Consider the following 7432-nt stretch of genomic DNA (forward strand, 5'->3'; position numbering starts at 1 on the left):
ACACCTGCTTCCAGCTGAGAGGTTTCAAGACATAATACAGTCATCAGTACTGCCCTTAGAGCATCCAACCAGAACCCCTGCCCTGGGTTCTTTAGAGGGACCAGCTCTGGAATTTCTCCAGCCATGATCCTCTGTGCAGTATGAGGAATCTGAAGGTCCAAGGGGACAGGTTTACTTGGAACCCATTCCCTTCCTTGACCTGGGAAAGAGAATACCTGGAATTTCCCAAGTCACTTCTCTGAATCTAGTCTCCCGAGCACTGACAGGGCAACATCACACATGCCCCTAAGCCTCAGGGCTTCATAAGATGTGGAAAGGGTCTAGATGAAATGTGCATGGACCCTCTTCCTAAGAGACAAGCAGGGGTGATGGGCAAAGCTGATGGGCAAAGACCTCAAGTTTTACTCTCTCCTTGGGTGGAGCATGCCCTCCCAGAAACCCTAGGTTAGAAGCATGCCAGCCACCGTAAGAAATGAGTCAAGCTGGTGAAGTTTGAAAGTTCAATCACATATGCACTGGTGAAGGGAAAACTGGGGGGACCATCAGCCTTTACCCTTTCATGCTACCCTTCCCTCTTCTCCGTCCTCTCTCCCCCAGGTAGGAGGCTGATGAATATGGTGCCTCCAATTTCACAAAATCAGAAAGAGGGAATAGCAGCATAGGGGATCCCAGGCCCTTCTTCCCCTCAAGTCACAGTGGCTGAAGCCTCCAACCTCAAAGGAAAATGCAATAAACTCCCAAATCGAAATCCATCATCCTCTTTTCTATCACATCTTCCCATCTCCCCTTCTTAGTCAAAAAGACATCAGACTCATTGAGCACTTTTGTGCTTAACACAGAATAATGGCTGCAGACGAGGACATGGGAGGCTGCTGGATCCCCATTCACTTTGCCATTTAACTTTGACTGCTGTACTGCTCTGGATGAACTTGCTGGTTTTTTTACTAAATGGAGGTGAGGATCTCAAAGATTAATGGTGGTACTGAGTGTAGCTACACAACAGGACCCAGATGTTCCTATACTTATTGCTTCCTCTTCTTGACTCTCTTTCCTGTAGTTACTAGAGAGAAAACACAGATATGACATTTAGGAAACCTGACACAAGCCTAAACTACTGAGATGGTATGGGGCTAAACCTTGAATAACACATTCTCTTATACTCAGATTTCTTAAGATATAATACCATAACAGAGATACTAAAAGAGGGAAAAAAGTGCCACACTACATACTGGAAAGTGAGAATAGAGAAAAAGTTGAAGACACATTGAACATGTGTAATTGTTTGATATCAAAACCAAATTTTGATGCAAAAGATACACTCTGCTATATATCAAGTTCCTTTATCACAAAGTGAATCATAGAAAATAATCCATACTGAGCACTATGCAAAGAACAAACTACATATGTGTATTATCCATTTGGGAGCTAATCTTACTGGTCAGTCATTTCTTTCACAGTATAGAAATTTAATTACTTTGGGCTTCTCTGGTGGCTCAGAGGTTAAAGTGTCTGCCTGCAGTGCAGGAGACCTGGGTTCAATCCCTGGGTCGGGAAGATCCTCTGGAGAAGGAAATGGCAACCCACTCCAGTATTCTTGCCTGGAGAATCCCATGGACGGAGGAGCCTGGTAGGCTACAGTCCATGGGTTCGCAAAGAGTCGGACACGACTGAGCAACTTCACTTTCACTTCCGTTGCTCTTAATTCATTTCCTACCTACCATAGAATTTTTGTTGGGAAATCTTAGAAGAATGTTGGCCTATTCTAGAATTGTAACCTCATCAAATTCTTGCAAAACTAAGAGATAAAAGACCAACTACCATGTAAACCTCATGGTACATTCTCAGGATGAGGAGGAGAGATGACTAGTTCTCAACAAATCTGGTTCCTTTCGTCTCCCTGTGGACCTGGCTCTCTCATAATTAGGCAAGACTGTGATTAATTCTGGCCAAGGGGCTGAGTGGAAAGGAGTGGAAGGGATGGGACCCTTTCACACTAAGGCATGGAGAAAGCCTGACATCACCCTGCTTCACCTGTACCCATCTTCAGCAAGTGTGGAGCCATGGGTACTGGAGGTGGCATCACAAGATGGTACCCACCTGGATTTCTGAGTCACTTACTGCCTTGGAAGGAACTGTCCCTGGAGCATCTCTAGAACTGCAACAGACTTTATGTGAGTAAGAATGAAGCCACGGGCAGTGGTTACTACTGTAGCATTCCCTACTCTATCATAACTAGGATAGGTATATTCTAGTGAAGATATTTAATATATTAAAGGTGATTTCATAAATGTAATCATTAGGCCAAGAAAGAGATCACTGCGTTGATTTGACAGAACATGTAATATTAACATATATATATATATAACTGAATTTTTATATTCCTAGTCCCTAAATCTTTAAGTTTATGATCAAATCTATGTAATATTTACTTTGTCTGAAACTTAATTTGAGGGCCTACTAGCTACAATTACCCTGAGGAATTTCTGGCATCAGACATCAAATCACTGAATCACTGAATCATGAAGATGGGGAAAAAAGAGGAAAAACCAAAGACAATCTTATTTTTCCTAGCCCAGGCCCACAAATAATCCTTACCTCTTCTCACTCTCACACAAACACACACACACACACACACACACACACACACACGGAGGCACAGAAACAGATACTTAATCCATTCTATGCCTGAGCTCTGCTAAGTATCGAGAATAGCTAATAAGACATGATTGCTACCCTGCAGGAGGAAGTAAGGGGGGAAAAATCACATAAATAATTATGGTAGAGTGTAATAAGATTCACGATCCAGGCTATGTTGGGAATTCAGTGGAAGGAGAAACCAATTCTACCCAGGGGAAGGTGACAATGTCATCAGAGAAAAGGTGACACAAGGGACTTTCCTGGTGGTCCAGTGGTTAAGACTCTGCCTCCCAATGCAGGGGTGTGGATTTCATCCCTGGTCAGCGAGGTGAGATTCCCACATGCCTTGTGGCCAAAAAACCAGAACATAAGACAGAAGCAGTATTATAACAAATTCAATAAATACTTTAAAAATGGTCCAATCAAAAACATCTTAAAAAATAAAAGGTGGCACAAAGTGAAGCATGAGGCAAAATGAATTTCCTAGGCGGACGACAGGTAGGAAGGTATTCCACAGGAAAGCACAGCACACGCCAACAATCCAGTTACAACAGCGTTCACCAAGTATTGAGAGTCTTGCTGGAATATACTGTGCTTGCAGGATGAACGTCAGCTGTGAGTTGAGAAGAGCTGGGCAAAACAGCATTGCAAAACACATTTTAAGTCAAGTTCATAAACTGATCTATTGGCTGCATAAAATAAGCCACTTCAAAACTTAGCAATTTAAAATAATAGTTCACTAATACCTCTCCTGCTTCTTGATGGTTACTGGGCTTACTCTGGGCTTCTTTTGGTCTAGGCTTTGTAGGCAAATGTTGGCTGGGGATGCAATCTATCTGAAACATCAGTTGGGCTGGAAGTTCAACAGAGCTCACTCTAGTGGTTGGTAATGGATGCTGAGAGTGCAGATGGAGTCGTCCACTGGAGCACCACACTTGGCCTCTCCATAAGGCTTGGACTTGTCATAGGTCGCAGCTGGTTTCAAGAGAAAGTGTCCTGAGAGTGGTCCAAGAAACAGGAAGTACCCACAGCCAATCTCTTAACTCCTGGTCCCGAAAACTGCAATAGCATTACTTTAATCATATATTTTTTTTTAGTCAAAACAGTCACAGAGTCCATCTATATTAAATAGGAATTAACAAAGATTCCATTTCTTAAGGGGAAGAGAAAGAAAACATAACTACCTTTAATCTGTCACACGGTGTAGTAGCTTGCACTGAAGCCAATGAATGGAAAGCTAACAGATACTTTTAAACAGGAGATGGATGGGACAGCGTTATGTTTTAATCTGATGGTAAAGATATATCGGATTGTGGAGGTGACAAGAGTAGAATGTGAAAGCTCAACTAAAAAGAAATGAGTCCACATAACTAAGATTAAGGGTTTGAAATCCTGATAGCCTCTAAAAGGCTGCAGGGCAGGGAAGGGGAAAAGAATCAAGAAAACTGTAGGAGGCATAAATGACAGGATGGGGTGGCTAGTTTGACAAAGGGATAAAAGAGCGAAAGAGAGGAGACAAAAATCAGTCCCAGGCATCTATGTTCATATCTAAGTTACAGTATATGAAAAAAAGAATAAAAATTTCCAGCATAGGAAAAAGAAAACTTCAGAAAAAGAAAGAAGAATGGAGAGGGGCACAAAGAAGATGAATCATGAATACAATTTTTAAAGCTATACATACATTTCTTCTAATGGACAAAAAACAAGTTTGTTTTTCAGGGAACAAACATTAGATAAGCCATCTTTCTAGCTCTCAGAGTTCTCTTCCTCATCTTTCCTCTATTCAAAAAAGTAAATGTTCACTGTGAAAAGAAGAAATACTTTTCCTTCCCCTTTGAAATTTTATCTACAGAGTATTACTTGGCAAATTTTTCAAGAGTCTGGCAGAAATGAAATTTAATATGCCTGCCTATATTGTAAGGAATACACCATTTTGGACACTTCTAAGTTTGTCGTTCAAGATTCAAATCATTCACATTCTACAAAGCAGTTTTCCACCACCTTCCGTTTTTCAGAATCATATTTTACGATCTAATTAGTTTACATTTTGATCTCCTAGAAGTTACTGGCTTTAGCCATTTCAAGGGAGCCCCTACTTGAATTCCCTGGCAGCACTGAACTGAGATTAATAGTGTCCATAAACATCTACTCAGAGGACCCAGTAATCTGCACTGTGCATTTAAAATGGAATGTTAGCTACAGATGCTCCCTCACTGAGCACAAAAACAGCATCAGTGCTCCTACTGCTAAGCATTACCGCTGCCCAAGAAAGACTAATGGGAGATGGGAACCAAGCCCAGGCCTCACTGCAAGCACACACTGAGGAGACTCTCAGTGATCCAATGTCTCACAGAACTGATCTACTGGCTCTGGGATTATACCCACACTATGCGATAGAAAATGGTTTTAAAAATGTTTTCATAGGATCTTTATTTTTTAAATTAATTTTATTATCACACAGTATCCTCAGACTTCACCTGCGTCTGGAAAATCCCACTAACGTTAGACAAGCAGATTGCTCTGGATCTCACCACGCCTCTAAGATTTCTAGCCCCATATAGGTATAGAATAGCTGCTGAATCCATTCCTTCCTACAAAATTCATCACATTCCAGGTACGATTCCTAAATTCTTTACCTGTGTTACTTCACATAATCCTCTCAACTGTATGAGGTAAGTACTATCATTTCGTTCTTCAAAATGAATTCAGACATGAGATTATGCAACTTGTTGCATGTCCCACAACTAAATGAGGCAGAACAAGGATTTGAGACCTAATCAGTTCAATTGCTCAGTCATGTCTGACTCTTGGCGACCCCATGGACTGCAGCACGCCAGGCTTCCCTGTCCATCACCAACTCCTGGAGCTTGATCAAACTCACATCTATCGAGTTGGTGATGCCATCCAACCATCTCATCCACTGTTGTCCCCTTCTCCTCCTGCCTTCAATCTTTCCCAGAGTCAGGGTCTTTTCAAATGAGTCAGTTCTTCACATCAGGTGGCCAAAGTATTGGAGTTTCAGCTTCAGCATCATTCCTTCCAATGAATATTCAGGACTCATTTCCTTTAGGACTAACTGGTTGGATCTCCTTGCAGTCCAAGGGGCTCTCAAGAGTCTTCTCCAACACCACAGTTCAAAAATATCAATTCTTCTGGGCTCAGCCTTCTTTATGGTCCAACTCTCACATCCATATATGACCACTGGAAGAGAGAGACCTTTGTTGGCAAAGTAATGTCTCGACTTTTTAATATGCTGTCTAGGTTGGTCATAGCTTTTCTTCCAAGGAGCAAGTGTCCTTTAATTTCAAGTCTTCCATCACCATCTGCAGTGATTTTGGAGCCTAAGAGCTCAAAGATAAATTTTATGCATATTCCTTGAGGAGGAACCAGAACCATGCCCCAGGGCTGCACTATTCTTCTTTTTTTTTTGCACTATTTTTTTCTTGACTGCTCCTCCTTTATTTCTACATTCTCTCCCTTTCCTGATTAGCAACTGTTTGAATCTGCCCTTTGGAACTCAGGGAAAGTCCAGGAGGCTGAAGTCTTTTTCCTACAAACAAGAAATGATGGACACAGAAAGGCTTTTGTGCCCAGGAGGGCCCCACAGGGTCCCACTAGGTTTCACAATCAGACCAGAAAGCAAGCTTTAAACTGTAGGTTAGAGAGTCATCAATACAGAGATGATTGCTTCAAGCTGTGGGAGATGATGAGCTGTGCAAGAGAAAAAAACAGAAGAGAAGAGCAAAAGACCAGGACTGTGAAGAGAACAAAGATCTACATTTAACAACCAAACGTGACACTTTCAGTCATTCACCAAATACAGGTATTGTTAAATATAAAAGATTATCCCCTGTATAATTTCCCAACATTGTAAATTCATTCTCAATTTATATGCTCTTTTTAAAATCTTTATTAATGCCTAACAGGTACAAAGCATGTCAGGTAGTAGAAACAGAAAAGTACCTGGTTCTTGTGCTTGAGTGTTTCTAATTTATTGGGGAAGGGCATGAATGTGAAAAGAATTGTGACACTGAATGACAACTTGGGGAAGAATGAGGATGAAGTAGGTCTAAGAAGTAACCAAGCTCAAAGTTACATGTTAAAATAGAGAAGTTACATATAGAATGCATATGGGATACTTTAAAATCTCATTTTATTGCTCTATAGTAGCTATAGAGAGTATTCTCAAGCCTGCGGGATGGAAATGATAGCTCTTAAATCTTACTCATCTATTTTCCACCATTGAATAATGCAAGCATTAAGTATTCCAAAGGGGTACCATGGTAAAATCAATACACTTGGCTTTGACTTATGATTACTCCACTCTCTACAACATGCTCTGAGTAATTTTTTGCAATGCTACTCCACTAGACAAAATCAGCTATCCATTGTGCAACTTATACATGGAGAAAAGTAAATTTATCAGTAACACCTCCTAGACAAATTTCTTCTCATCAGAAAATTTCTTCTCATCTATCAGATGTCCTTTTCATCATAGGGGACTAGAATGCAAAAGTAGGAAGTCAAGAGATACCTGGAGTAACAGGCAAATTTGGCCTTAGAGTACAAAATGAAGCAGGGCAAAGGCTAACAGAGTTTTGCAAGAGAACGCACTGGTCATAGCAAACACCCTCTTGCACCAACACAAGATAAGACTCTACACAAGGAAGTCACCAGATGGTCAATACCGAAATCAGATTCATTATATTCTTTGCAGTCAAAGATGGAGAAGCTCTACATGGTCAGCAAAAAAAAAAAAAAAAAATACCAGGAGCTAACTGTGGCTCAGATCATG

This window comes from Odocoileus virginianus, chromosome X (genome assembly GCF_023699985.2).
Source record: "Odocoileus virginianus isolate 20LAN1187 ecotype Illinois chromosome X, Ovbor_1.2, whole genome shotgun sequence".
NCBI lineage: Eukaryota > Metazoa > Chordata > Mammalia > Artiodactyla > Cervidae > Odocoileus > Odocoileus virginianus.